This window comes from Cyprinus carpio, chromosome B3 (assembly GCF_018340385.1).
Source record: "Cyprinus carpio isolate SPL01 chromosome B3, ASM1834038v1, whole genome shotgun sequence".
NCBI classification, from domain to species: domain Eukaryota; kingdom Metazoa; phylum Chordata; class Actinopteri; order Cypriniformes; family Cyprinidae; genus Cyprinus; species Cyprinus carpio.
Window position 1 is genome coordinate 45,271,216 of NC_056599.1, and position 15,766 is coordinate 45,286,981.

A 15,766-nucleotide genomic window follows, 5' to 3' on the forward strand; every position below is an offset into this window, starting at 1 on the left:
TCCAATAATAAGAGAATAGTACAGTTACCAGTGTCTGCAGATAACAAGAGATCATTTGCTACTCTTAAAAGAGCTGACTCAGTACTATTTTTTGCTCTAAAGCGAGACTGAAAAGGATCCAGAATATCATTAGAATTTAGGTAGAAGTAAATCTGGTTGAATACAACCTTTTACAAAACTTTGTGCAGAAATGGCAGTTTTGAAATAGTCCTATAATTATTTAATTCAGTGGGATCAAGATTTGTTTTTCTGAATAAAGGCTGGACCACAGCATGTTTAAGGCAGGAAGGGACGATGCCTGTCTTTACAGAACTGTTAATAATAGAAAGTAAGCTAGGCAAAACAGAGGGCAGAACATCCTTCAGCAGCTTTGTAGGAACAACATCACAAAAACAAGTAGTTGATTTCATATTTAAAATGTCTGACAACTCAGAAAGTAAGATAGCTCGAAAGTTAGAAAACACAGAGGAGTTAGTAATTTCATATTGAAAATTCTGAGATAAATCACAAGAAATCTGCAGAAATAATGGCACAGCTTAAGAAATTGCCTTTTATTAACATCCCCCAGCATACCAGCCAACTTAATTATCCAGAGAACATCAGTGGAACATTGGACACAGACATATGAAAATTGGTTGAAGGAAAAACTGCAGATTGGATTTGAACCCGGGTTGCTGCCAATCACGTGTACTCGCTCAACCATATGTGGCGCAAAGCAGATGTGTGGTGATAAACTGCGGTTACTTTGTAGTCTTTCTATACTGTTACAAATACTATTATAAGTAAACAGTTTTTCCCCAATCAATGACAGCACAAATTAGGCTATGTGAACTTAAAGACTGCGAATCACCGAAGAGTCTTAATATAGGCGCAGTAAGCAGTGCATGGAAATTAACGTGAAACGGCCTGTATAGAACACAAAAGTATGTTAAACTTGAAGCTGTTACAGTCAGTAGACACCTCATTTAATATCATCTGCAGAATGTTTTGCTTCCCTTTTACCTGACATGATCTGTCATTAACGCTGCACTAAAACCCAACAGTTCCATTAGTTCATGGAAGAATGTGAATGTACAGCTTATGTTTCAGTGCATGCGGAAGGAATAAAACCATCCGTAACGTATCTGCCCATTGTCTCTGCACGTTTCAACTCTCAATGCACTGCATAAATGTTAATGTAAAATGCAATGAAATGTTTTGGCAGTATGATGGTCTTGCAGTACGCTGCGGACTTATATGTGACGTATGAATTGAAATTATTTTAATACATTTTGTTACTTTTCATGTAGTAAACACCTGAATTTATTTGACATTTTAACTTTTTGTGTAGTTTTGAGGGCTGGTCAGGATAATTTTAATAATTAATTTAATAATTCATAAAGGGCTAAAGTCCACATTTCCAAGTGCAACGTTGTTGTTGTCCGTACAGGACATTAAAGAACCATTAATGGAAGAAAAGTGTGTTGGTACAGGGGCATTGGAGTGTATTGGGAATATACAAAAGTAATAAACCTTATGATCAAGTTCTATATGTGACCATGGACCACAAAACCAGTCATAAGGGACAATTTTTTGAAATTGAGATTTATACATCATCTGAAAGCTGAATAAATAAGCTTTAGATTGATGTATGGTTTGTTAGACAATGTTTTGTAAGTCGTTTTGGATGAAAGCATCTGCTAAATGACAATGTAAATTTGGCTGAGATACAACTATTTGAAAATGTGGAATGTGAGGGTGCAAAAAAATCTAAATATTGAGAAAATTGCCTTTGAAGTTGTTCAAATAAAGTCCTTAGCAATGCATATTACTAATCAAAATTTCGTGTAGTAGGTGTATGGTGTCTTATGCAACTCAGCCTTGATCTTTTGTAGAAGTAGCAAGGATGCAAATTCATTCTGAATTTCTGCACTTCCCTGAGAACTGTGGCCATTTTTTAGTGCTTTTGCAACCAAGGCTGAAAGTGGCTGCTACATATAGTGACAACTTGGGACTCCTGCAGTGTGGCCACACTGAGCTGGGCCAACCAATGCGACCAGTCCTCATTCAAGGATATTTTATTGGTAAAACCCCATTTCATCGACAGCCCATCTGGCTCTGGGTATGAGGGCGATGTAGGCCTTCTCGACTGCTCGGATAAAGAGTAAGCCAATCTGTAATTTTAGCCCCTTATTGCTACTGCTTCCTTGCCCCAAATGGGTCACCTTCGAGCAACTGCTTACATAAACATTGAATGGTCCACTCTTCAAAATGCTTCAGACCAAGAAACGGATGTATATGATAGAAAACATTTGGGATCCCCTTCCGGGCTTTTTTGTAGTTTGATGATTTAAAGTTGATGTATTTTTGAATCTTTTGTTTTTATCCAAGTAAAAATATTGCTGGACAGTAATCTGCATAAGATCACGTAGTGTCAATGTGTTATTTGGTATAAGTAGACTAAGCAATATAAAGTATTAATACATTTATATATTTATATACATAATACATTTTCTGATGTATGCCAATAGTGCTGTAGTAATTTGAGATTTAGTTGGCTAGAGTGGGTTATTTGTTTCTAAGACATTGCTTAAAATGTCATTCTTTTTTTGATTTTCTTTATATGATTGTTATTTCTATTGGAGTTCTTAGTCTTCCCAAAGAAAAAATGGATGAAAAACTAATTGTTCATAATCTGTATTAAATTAAAACATACACCCAGCTAACATTCCTAAATAATAAATATAGGCCCTAGATAGGTTTGTCCACATGGGCCCTATATGAATTAGTCCATTTGAATCTCATATGGAACCTAAATGAGGCCCAACTGGGTAACATACATAAAGCTTGACATTGGTTGCACTTTATGAAGCCCATTTGTGGTTTATACATGCATGAAAGAGGAGCTATTTAAAAAAAAAAAGAAATTAAAATGTTGTAAAAGTATATCAAATACTTTATTATAAAACACATTTTCAATAAAACTTTTCATGTTTTTGTAAAGTGTTAAACACCAACATTCCAAGTTTAATTTAAAACAGGGTGATACAATCCCAACAGCTCATCTTACGTAACCAATCTTGTTACATTTAAAAAAATAAAACTAAAACAAAGATAAATCGACAGCATCTGTAAAAGCATAACAGCATAAACATGCCTTGATAAAATAATAACAATTAAACCTTAAATTAAAAAACCAATTACAAATAAAACGTAAAATTAAAAAAACATTTAAAAATAATTTATTAATGTTAATATCCTGTGGATGTGAACCTTAATGTAATGTGAACACCTGTGAACCATTTATTAATGAGTTCTGAACATCAATTACCTGTGAAAGTGAATCTTAACATGAACACCTTAATTTATTTATTAATTATTAATGCACACACAGATGAAATTAAACAATTCAGAAAACAATCAAGTATTTCACCATACTATGCAAGAAACATCTCATAGATGCACTGGGACGTATCCTTAAGCCATAATAGGGCCAGATACTATTAATGCACTTAGTCCGACTAAAAGATGCCAGACCACGTGAGACAGTATTTCAGCCGACCCGGACTCCAACCGATTGTGCCGACACTCTGTGCTGTGCTTGCTATCTGGGTGGTATTAAGGAGAAATCTTGAACAAAGTTGTGTCCTTGACTCTTCTGTAGAACCTTTGCCTTGACATTCACCTGCATTGGGGAGGGGTTAAATTAAGTTAATGTTCAACATGCATGCATTTTACTTTTTAACAGTTTTTGCACTTACTCCCTGGTACGAAGTGTTCATTTCTGCTTCAAAGTATGGCTGTTTTGATCCTTGTATCAGTTTAGTTGTGGATGTAGACAACTACTGACTGGGGGACAGTGTTTTTTGGTTTGCCTTCCATCGCTAAAGAGCATGAAATGTTGAGAAACCTCAAAATGTTTGGGGTATCTAGTAAATTCGAGTTTAAAATGAATAATCTTTACCTTTAGTAAACTGGAGTAAGTTTAGAATGTCAAGGAAGGTCTGCAGAGGACACGACTTTGAACACAATGGAACCTTTCTTCTGAAGAGTGTGGGATTGGTGAAATGGTATTGCTGAGCCTAGCTGAATTGTGCAAATTACTAAGACTAAACAGAGGGAAACTCCGCAAGTAAATGACAGTTTAGTTTTTAGTGGATGCATTACCTGCTTTGTCTGGAGAGCCAAATTGGGTCTGCGGTGTCTGGACAACTAAATGGGGCTGCTTGGCATTGATGAATCGTGTAGAAGAGTAAAATTACACAAAAAGGAAACTTGCTAAATATAGCACACTTTGGTTATTTGTGAATGTAGTACCTGCTTTGCCTGGATACTCAAACGGGGGCTGTTTGGCCTGGACGAATTGTGTATAAAATTAGACAATGAAAAATTAATAAATACATAAAATACAAAAAATAAATAGTAGAGCAAACCATTTGTGGATGTACTACCTGCTTTGACTGGAGAGCCAAATGGGGGCTGCTCTGGTCAGATAAATTGTGGAAAAAGTTAAAATTAGACAATGGAAAATAAATATAGCACACTTCAATAATTTGTGAACATTTTACCTGCTTTGCCTAGACAGCCAACTGGGGCTATTTTGCCTGGATGAGTTGTGTAGACGAGCAAAATTAGACATTAATAAACTCAGTAAATACTAAAATTCAGTTGTTTATGACTATACTACCTGTTACATCTCGACACATAACTGGGTGTAATGCAGAGTCAGAGATGTTCGGATCCATATGCAGTAGTTTATTAAAGAATGGCCAGACAGGCAGAAATCAGGAACAGCATCAAGTGTGTCAAGGGATATCCAGAAACAGCAACAATACCAGGCAGAGGTCGGGCAGGCAGCAGAGAATCACACGCAGTATAAACAGTCCAAAGTCAGACACGGGAGGAACAAACACAAGGTGAACCACATAAAATTGACAGACTGGGCTAGAACAAGACTTCACAATCATTGAGAGTCCAAACACAGTATATATAGGGGAGTGGTAATGGGGAACACCTGGTGGTAATTAGCCCTAAGCATGGGATTATGGGAGATGGAGTTGGAAATGGAAATGGACACCGCATGCAAGAGTCCTGAGTGGAGTGCCCTCTACTGGAGTTCATGAGCACTCCAGCTGACGATCGTGACAAACTCAATTCCTAGACTACAACAGGGGTGCCCAACCCTGCTCCTGGCGATCGACTGTCCTGCAAAGTTCAGCTCCAACCCTAATCAAACATACCTGAAGCAAACTAATTAAGGTCTTCAGGCTCACTTAAAAATTAAAGGCAGGTGTGTTTGATTAGGGTTGAAGCTAAACAACGCAGGACAGTCGATCGCCAGGAGCAGGGTTGGGCACCCCTGGTCTAGATCATTGGTCTCAAACTCAATTCCTGGAGGGCCACAGCTTTGCACAGTTTTGCTCCAGCCCTAATCAAACACACCTGATCCAGCTAATCAAGGTCTTTAGGATCACTAGAAACTTCCAAGTAGGTTTGATTTGGAGCCGGTTGGAGCTAAATTGTCCAGAGCTGTGGCCCTCCAGGAACTGAGTTTGAGACCAGTGGTCTAGATAATCAATGGTCTGGTGTAACTGCACAGAGAGAGTAAATGCAGACATTGGAAGACATTTACAGTTGAAAATGTAGGTTTAGTAATTGCTGGAAGTTTTACCTGGTTAGTTAGGTAAATCTGTATTATGTTGTCACAAGGGGGTTACTCATCCTAACATTTAAAGTGCTTCAAAACATCAATTCATTTTTCAAAGCAATTGGTTCAACTGATTCAATGCTTCGTTTCTCACATCACTAATTAGAAGCAGAAGAGACCAAATCCTTACAAATACAAAGTGTTGTCTCTTTGTAAATCATTGTTTCACTATAAAAAAGTGAAAAAAGAAATAGCATCAACACAGAGCACATCGATTTAAAATACTCATTCAGTAACACTGCACTCACATTTATGCAATTCTGTTTTCTGTCCTTCACTTTTAACATTACTAACCATATTTTATTTTTTATTCTGCCTTACTACTAACATAAAGGATATCTGTCTAGAAATATAGAAAAGAATATTGCAAATACAAATGACAACGAAAAATTTAAGCATAAAAACAGACATTTGATGACACCCATCTTCTTCAACAATTACAGGTAAATAACTACACAACATCTAAATATAGTTTGATTTTATAACTACATTCAGAGCAAATAATTAAATTCTTAACATGTTATAGTTTTATATGTGCAGTAATTGTGATCATAAAATCTTCTTTGAATAGAAAGAGTATCACAAAGCAAAAAATTGTTTCCCGTGTATAGCTATATCACTTTATATTTCTACATTGATTTACAATATCCCACAAAGCTCACGATATATACTAATTATATTAAGTATTTAGTAGTATCTGTTCTTAATTTTTAATTATAAATTAACTATAACTAATTTAATCTGCAAAAGATAAATCACAAAGGCGAATAATGTTATAAAAAAAAATTGTAGCAGGAAAATTTGATAATGGTTCTCATCCTTTTCCCTCACAGAAACATTATCACTTCAAACATCGAAACAATCATTCACACGAACACAGAAAAACACAAAATCACTCTGGTCAATTTAACATTTTCTTCAGTGTAGCGCAATTTTGGCAAATCTAAGCAGTACGCAGGCGGCGTACGCTCTTCTGTGTCTGCCGCACACAGATTTGCCAAAATGCCGCTACACTGATTTAGAGAAACACAGAGAAGAGGAATTGTTAAATAAAGTCGTTATTTTTGTTTTCTTTGTGTACAAAAAGTATTCTCTTTGCTTCATAACATTACGGTTGAATCACTGATGGCAGATGGAGTATTCTGACGATGCTTTTCATACTTTCCTGGATCTTGACACTGTTATTTATTTGGCAGTCAATGGGACAGTCTCAAGGCTACCGGTTTTCATCCAAAATATCTTAAATTGTGTTTCGAAGATGAACGAAACTTTATGGGTTTGGAACGACATGGGGGTAAATGAATAATGACAAAATTTTCATTTTGGGATGGAGTATTGGATTGGTTAAATGCAGAGCACAAATTTCAAGTATGAGACACCATACTTGGCCACACGTCACGTCCTTTCCTTTTCCCTTTCCTTAAGCCAGTGGTTCCCAATCCTGGTCCTGGAGAACCCTCAATACTGCACGGTTTTGGTGTCTCTTATCTGACACACACATTTGAGGTCTTGGAGTATTCACTAATGACCTGATGAGTTGAATCAGGTGTGTTTGAATAGGGAGACATCTAAAATGTGCAGTTCTCATAAAACTCCATAAACACTAAAATTAACCACTGCCATAAGCATTCTGTGCAGGATCACAGCATCGTTTGAATATTCAGTGATTACTATGGTGAATGACGTCATGTTGACCACTACAATATGGCGGACGGCTTATGTATAGCACCCATAGACCCTTTTTCTGTTAGTAAACATTGTGATGTTTTTCTGTGGACAGAGCTTAGGTGGAGGCAGAAAGACTAATGCTAGCTATGAAGTTAGTTATATTGTTTTTTTTAACTATGACTGGAAGAAATCTGGTTTTCCCTGCATATGTAAGGTCACTAGCTGTCTGGGACTGCAATTGTTTTGAAAAATGTAACTTTAATGGAGGAAACCAGACTGACCGACACGCTCACAATGGATGGACGATCTGACAGGATTACCTCAGGTTGAGTGACAAAAAAGTAAAACATTCAATGTGATGGATATATTATTTGAAGATGTATATACAGTGCCTTGCAAAAGTATTCAGACCCCTTAATTTTTTTTTCACATTTTCCTGCCTTATTTTGTGTTAAACTGCTTTAAATTAGTTTTTTTCCCACATCAATCTACACACCATATTTACAAAGAAAAAAAATGATTTGTAACAACTACTTAAATTTATTAAAAAGAAGAAAAAAACCTGAAATAAGTGCATTGCATAAGTATTCATACCCTTAACTAAATATTTAGCTGAAGCACCTTTACAATCTCAAGTCTTTTTTTGTTTGATGCAACAAACTTTGCTCATCATCATTTGGCAATTATCTGCCATTCTTCTCCTCACCACTTCACCTCTCAAGCTCTTTCAGGTTGGATGGGGACAGACACACATTTTCAGGTTACTCCAGAAATATTTGATTGGGTTCAAACCCAGGATTGAGCTGGGCCACTCAAGGACATTCACAGAGTTGTCTATAAGCCGCTCTTGCTGAGTCCTGTTGGAAGGTGAACCTTCTGCCCAGTCTGAGGTTCTGAATGCTCTGGACTGGGTTTTCATTAATGCTATCTCAATATTTTCTTCTACTCTGAGTCCCTCAGTCCCTGCTGCTGAAGAACAGCCCCACAGCATGAGGCTGCTACCAGCACACTTTACTTTTGGGATGGTACTCTGCAGGTGACGAGCAGTGCCTGATTTCCTCCAAACATAATGTTTGGAATTGTGGTTCATCAAACCAGAGAATATTGTTTCCCACAGTTTGAGGGTCCTTTAGGTGCTTTTTTGCAAATTCCAAGTGTGTGTTCATGTGTCTTCACTGAGGAGAGGATTGAGTTTGGCCCCACTGCCATAAAGCCCAGATCGATTAAGTCCTCCACATATGATCATGGAGCTTAACTACACTGTAAAACCTGACAAGTCACAGTAACTCAAACCGAGTGACCATTAGGATCTTGGTCACCAGTCTAGACAAGGTCCTTCTCCATCTGTTGCTCAGTTTGGCCAGGAGCCCAGGTCTGTGAAGAGTCCTGGTGGTTTCAAACGACTTCCATATTAAGGGTAACAGAGACTGGATGCTTCTGTGAGCCTTCAATCCAGCAGAATTTCTTTCTGAACTCTGAAGTAAAGCTTGTCATGGAGCAGCCAATGGGGTTGTTAAGTCTGATGTCACGCGTCACCGCTTCCGTGTCCAAACGCTCTATTATATACCACAAGAAAACAACCAAAGTTGCTAATATACACTCAAATTGTGGTATAATACTACCAAAAAAATGATAATCCTAACCTTTTACTCCATAACCCGATAGCCAGACAATGAAAATATAAATATAAATAAAGAAATATAAACATTATTTGTGTTTGGGACGCTGTGAACATGGAGACTGTATTGTACACCATAAGTTTGAAAAGGTTTAACTTAAATGTTTAATATAAATAAATAGTGCTCATAAACGGCTGCTGAGATAGTATTCTCAAGTGAAGCGAGTTGAGGCTTGGACCCGGAAACAGCTCTTCTTACGTCACCACTTAACAACTCCATAATTCCTAACAACCAACAGTTCCAGCATTGAAGCCCATTCATTTCAGTGCTTCTCAATCACACTCGCCAGAAAGTTGAGGAAATTACAGCAGTTTTTGGCATTTGACATTAGTTTATCTCTCGGAAATCTGGCCAGTAGTTGGATTTTATGAAATGTGTCATAGTTTGTTTATTTTTAGATAATAGGCAGTTATGCTATATTTGCACTAAGATAACGCGAGAAACACCTTAATAGCGTTCATAACCAAATGCTAGTTATCATATTTTTAAGTGTCTAGTCTTTCTGCAATCTTTCTCTTATAAAAAAATGTAAATGCTGTCTCTTCATTACTCCCCAGAATAAAATGCGATTGTAAAACGTAGTCAGCGTCAATACACAATCATTGCACATGATGTGTTAATAACCACTAGAAATTGCTGCAAATATAGTGAAACTGCTGCCTATCCTACTTAAACATATTCAAACATATTGACAGCGCAGAGTTGTTTGGAACTACTGAGAGCTCCATGAACCTTGTGACCATATGGCGGTGAGATCAAAGCGTGTCGCAACTCTGATTCTCAACGGCTCTGATACAGTACATTTAAAGTATGTGAATATTTTCTAGAAATAAAAATTCCAGAAACTGCTAATTTTTTACTTTATATTTTATTATTCTTTCTTACCAAGTTCTTAAAAATTCCAGTGACAATCAATCACAATGTGAATACAATTACAGATGATTATATAAATTGTCACATGCACATAGACATTATTTTATGCATGACATAATCGTGAGATGCATAAAAAAAGTAACAATGCGTAACACAAACCGTAATCCATTACAACAAAAGACAATACTTTATTTACCCTTTTCTTATAAATAGTGTTCGCTGTAAACGCAAGCATTTTTGACGATCGTTTCTGTCCAATCTGCTAATTTTATCGCGTGGCAGCAGGTATGAGTTAAAACGTCAAACTAGAGCCTGTATTACATCGATTCTGGTTCGCAACATGAAATTTTAAGCTCCTTTTGTAGTCAAATCTGTGCTGGTTTGAATTTACTGCCTCCAGTTTTCCCTTTGTTTTGCCTCCAGCTAGCGCAGACACGTAACGTCAGCACAAAAAGTGTCTATAAAAAGTCGCTAATGAGGCATCTACGTATACATGTCTATGCATTAAATTATCTACTCACAACATCGTCAGTACGTCCTCTTAACGTCATAGTATTACCAAGATATGTACTCTATTCATAAAATATATGACTTACTGGCAACGTAACTGCAATGTCTCATGCACTTGATTTCATCACACATTAACTTTACATGCCATGATTACCAGAATTGCTGCTGGCTGTTAAAAAAAGTGTAATTAAATGTCAGACACAAGACTGAAAGTTCCCTTAAAATAAAATGTTTATTTTCATCCAGTCAGAATATAGATGATTGCTTAATATATAACCTAGTGCAAAACAAAGATATACTTTTGTATTGAACTATTTTTGAGTTTACCATCAAAAAATGCTGTGAATGGGATTAAGCTGATGACACTTTCCATTCATTCCTATGGTATGACTGAAATTCAATGACGTCAAGACTATAATGTAGAGCTGTAATCGGGCCTTAAAAGTTAGGTCCGACAGGACCCAAGCCCAACAGACTTCGGCCCGAGCCCAACAAGTACATTTTGATTGACAGCTTTTTAAAAGCCCAAACTCGTTTACAGCCCAACATTTTTCAAATGTGCGCATGCACACAGCTCTTTTGCCTTTTGTCAAGAATCAGTCATTTATACATGTTTTAACATAATTTATTCATTACTAACGTAGGCTATAGGCCACTTGGAGGTCAGCACTCTAAATAGGCCTAGGCATACAATTAGCCTATAAATAGGCCAACGCGCCAATAAAAATGAGTCTTTCTTAAATTAAATTAAGATAAATTCTAAATTAAGATGGGTATTTGCCAATAATGAAATTAAGATAAAAGCTCCGTAGGGTTTTGCTTCGCCACCTCTCTTCACACCCCAGCCTGTATAATTACCATCTGTATGTTCGTCCATACAGATGGTAATTATACAAATAGCACTAATAACACTAATAACTGACCATAGACTGCATTCACAATGATAGCTGTCATACAGCAAGTAATCACACGCTAATTATCAGTATTACAGATGGTAATCATACAGTGACAGCCACATTCCCCACAAAACATACACACATATATGTAAAAATGTACAAAAAAAAAAATTTATTTTAGACAAAGATTTTACTTATTTGCTAAATATGGAAGAGTGCAGAAACAAACAGTGTCGCCACCCATCCCTTAAAATACAGAATTGTGCCATATTTAAAGGAAAAATTACGCGTTCCATATCAAATCAATACAGGACGCGATTTTTTTGAATGTTGTGCCTGTATTTGTGCTGGAAAATAAACCAGCTCTCCTTTGGTCAAGCTGATTCACAAAGCATTTGATAACTACCAGGTTGAAAGTTTAAAAGCAAAGAGTTTCTGATATAACAGAAAACACCTTTTTCAGTAAATTTTGATGTCCTCTTGTTTTTGATGCCTGTTTCTTTGTGCCATTAAACTGGTTTTATATTGTGTTTTTTCACTTTAGACCTGACTGAGGAGAGTCAAGAGCTGAAGGATTTGAATGAGAAAGAGCATATTGAAAAAGATTGTGATTTCAAAATTGAAGAGAAATCCACACAGATTAGAAATTGCTCCACTCAAAAAAAGTGTCCAGCAGACTGAATCTAAGAGCGTTTTTACCTGCCATCACTGTGGAAAGAGTTTCAATCGAAAAGGAAACCTTAAAGTCCACATGAGAGTTCACAATGGAAAGAAACCTTACACTTGCCAACAGTGTGGAAAGAGTTTTTCTCAAAAAAAAAAAAAAAAAAAGCCTTTCAGTCCATGTGAAAAGTCACACTGGAGAGAAGCCTTACACCTGCCAACAGTGTGGAAAAAGTTTCGCTCAAAAAACAGGTATTGGAGTCCACATGAGAATTGACAATAGAGACGTCTGAAACATTACAAGAGGTGGGGAATATATTTGTAAAGAAAAATAGACACAAACTAGTATACCACAATCAAAGATTACTGTTAAATATAGGATGTAAAAATAGGTTTGTAAACATTTAACCTAAAACTACCTTTTAGGACACGCTCTGAGAGCACACAGTGTAAACAAGTGCTAATCACCACAGAAAAAGCAGACCATTTTACATTCATATTTTTTTGAAAAGCATCTTACATACCCTTAGAATAAAACCGACTAATATGTAAATCTCTTTCAATGAAAAGAAATCATTCTGTTGTGTGTCTTGAGAGGCTTCAGATATTCATTACATATTATTCAGTCTCCTTCACTAAAGTGGTGCTGATATAACTGCTAAATAACTTCCGAAAATTAAACATGGTTTTATTATAGTAAACGTGTAGCAACCATGTTTTTAGCGTATTTATTACCATTCAAATAAAACAATTTTATTAGAATTTACACAGTTGAACTATGGCTAGAATAGCAAAACCATGGCTACATTTGTAAGGGAGAATACACTATGGATAGATCTCTAAACAGTGGATGATTTATCATTATATATTAAGCCATTTTAGAGGTAATAGAATAACTTACTATAAAGTTGCTTTGAAACTATGTGTATTGTGAATGCTATAAAAATAAATAACTTGACTTTAATGAATCAAGATGAATATTCCTTACTCTTAGAGATGTTGAACAAGGATGCAAGAGATCAAATAAATGAATAAGCTTAATACATACAAACAAGTGGCCAAGTATTAACGAGCTGCCGCAGATAACATTTCCATCTATGATTTTTTTCTTTATTTGTGGTGTGAACGCTTACAGTTTAATGCAAATCGCTGTATCTATAATATAATAAATATACAAAAATCAATTATATGGCCACATTTTATTTTAGTTGTTTACCATACTGAGTTTCAGTATAATTTTCATAGTGAATGTAGACATTTTATATTATTTTATGTTTATATGACTCAACAGATTACATCGGAATGATTAATGCTTACTGTATCAGTTGTCATAGCCCTTATCAATGTCTGCATGAAATACCATTTCTGTTGCTGAAAATGCAAATTGCTTTGGCCATATGATACAGTAAGCCTTAACCACTTCAACGTGATATTAATTAGAATAATATAAACACTAAACACATAAAATTAAGAAAATAAAAATAATGACTTTATCAATTTGTTTAACAATTCGTTTATTAATGAAAATAATGAATTATTTAGCAATAATTCAATTGTATTTCGAAGATGGATCTGACCTTCGTCCCAACCTCCGGCTTACATGACAGTCCATCATGTCCCTCATCACTGCTTTGAGGTCAGATTCTGATCATGGCTGGGAAAAGGATATCGAGATGCTGGTGTTTCTGTACTGGCTGGCCCATGCAGCATCATATCATGTGGTGTCTCTGGCCTTTGACATCCCAAAGTCCACGGTGCATGACATTGTGCACAGAATCAGCAGGGCAGTCATCTGTATTTTGAGGAGGGTGATTGCTTTCCCAAACCCTGGATGACCTGGAGGCAGTGGGACCTTTTGCCCAGCTGGCTGGGTCTCCAGTTTTCTACATTGTAGCTGGTGCAATAGATAGATGCCACATCCGGATCAAGTCACCAGCAAGTGAAGCCCTATGCTACTTTAACAGAAAGCTGTTCCACTCAGTCCAGCTGCAGGCCATCACTGACCACAAGGGGAAGTTCGTCGACATTTTTGTTGGATATCCCGGGTCTGTGCAAAATGCCAGGGTGCTGAAGAACAGCCCCGTTTACACTGGCCGCCTTTATCCACCTGCGGGAAATGCATCCTTGGAGATGGTGGTTATCCCTGTTTGAGTGTGCGCCCATCTGCCTCATCACACCATACAGAATCCTGTACAGTCTCGCTTCAACTCCAAGCATGCTCGTGCACGTAACATTGTTGAGAGAGCCTTTGGGATGCTGAAGACACGCTGGCGCTCAATCTTCATCAAGGCCCTGGAAGTGAGTCCTGCCTTTGTGCCAGATGTTGTTGCATTCTGTGCGGTGCTCCACAACCTCCGTCTTCAGAACGGGAACATTGTTGATCCAGAGGTTGTGGAGGATCCTGTCAATGACCCACCTGAGCCCCAAAACACAGAAGCCAGCACAGGAGAGGATGTGCGGGACAATCTGGCTGCAGCTGTGTCAGCACCAGACAACTGTGCACCTGCTCTTCAAGAGCATGATTACCTGTGAGACAGTTTAACAGGTCAAGACTCTGCAAATCAGTTCATGTTCTCAGATTCCCATTGTTTAAGCTTGTTAGCTGGTTAATATGTGAATAGGTGTGTGCGGGTGTTGTGATGTGAAAAAGTGCATAGCAGTAGCTAGAGAGAAGTGGAAGTGCATAGCTACACTGTAAAAAGTGAAACATTGGATTAACTTAATAAAATTGAAGTAACCATTCACAATAAAGATTTTACATTGACCTAATGTTCAGAAACCATTCAGTTCAAACTAATTTTCTGCATTTCATGCAAACTCTTTTCTGAATTTGGTGTAAATCAATATTTTAAATTGGCTTAAATAAAAAAAAAAGGTTTTTAAAAGCATTTATCTAAATTGAATTTTCTTCAATCTGAAATATGTATTCATTGCAAGTAATATAAAAGGCTTCACAATTGGCATAATCTAAAAAAAAAAAAATTATCTTTATATAGTTCATAATAATTTTATATATATAAAATATATATATATATATATAGATATATATATATATATATATATATAGGTATCTATATATATATATACATTTTTAAAATGAGTCAGATCAAACTTTCTTTTTAAAGATTTATTCAATCTTGTATGAAAACAACCCATCACTGTTTTTTTGATAAGATTAGACTTTTTTTTGGCAAAACAAACAAACATTGTTTTTACAAATGCAAATGTAATTGAGAGTGATCAAGTGATCAGTTCATTTCAAGTTGAATTCCATAAAGCAGTATTAAAATGTGAATATATCATAAGAACAAATAAGAACAAGAATAAGAAATAAGAACAAATACCTAAAAACAATTGGTCTGCTTCTCTCAGGAATTAAAATTTTTGGCAGAAGAAATAAATGTAAATCAAATACAAAAAACATAGATATTGCCACATCCAGTAAACAACAAACAACTACTGAACTACTAATACGATGTAGTGGAGACTGGGGTGAAAGCATTTCTGCCATCCTGTGTGCCTGTGTGTGTGTGTTCATCAAAGCACTGAATGGAGGCTGTCAGTCAGTCACTGACTATGCAGCAGAGTGCAGAGGCGACATATCTTAGGGGTCATTTTTCTTGTGTCAAGTTCCATTAAAACTTTCTGAAAAAACTCAAAAGTGATTTTCAGTTCTTTTGGATACTCGACGTTTAGCACATATGTCAGTCCAAATAGCATTGCTACAGCAGCTGCGGTTGAGGGCATGTTTCTGAGGACCTCTGTGCCCTCAATGAGAACCCTGGTGTCTG

The 15,766-nt window shown here is 36.5% G+C and overlaps 1 long non-coding RNA gene across 2 annotated transcripts; it reads right to left on the minus strand.

Annotated features, from left to right (window-relative positions):
• Positions 1–3,245: 3,245 nt before the first annotated feature.
• LOC122136666 lies at positions 3,246–4,925 on the minus strand. Of its 2 annotated transcripts, XR_006154303.1 has the most exons (5): positions 4,548–4,925; positions 4,431–4,463; positions 3,944–4,333; positions 3,741–3,863; positions 3,246–3,664 (listed from the first exon to the last, which is right to left on the minus strand). It is a non-coding gene; the product is annotated as an uncharacterized LOC122136666 (long non-coding RNA). The 2 variants fall into 2 exon arrangements; XR_006154302.1 differs by having other exon boundaries at positions 3,944–4,925.
• Between the last annotated feature and the right edge of the window lie 10,841 nt (positions 4,926–15,766).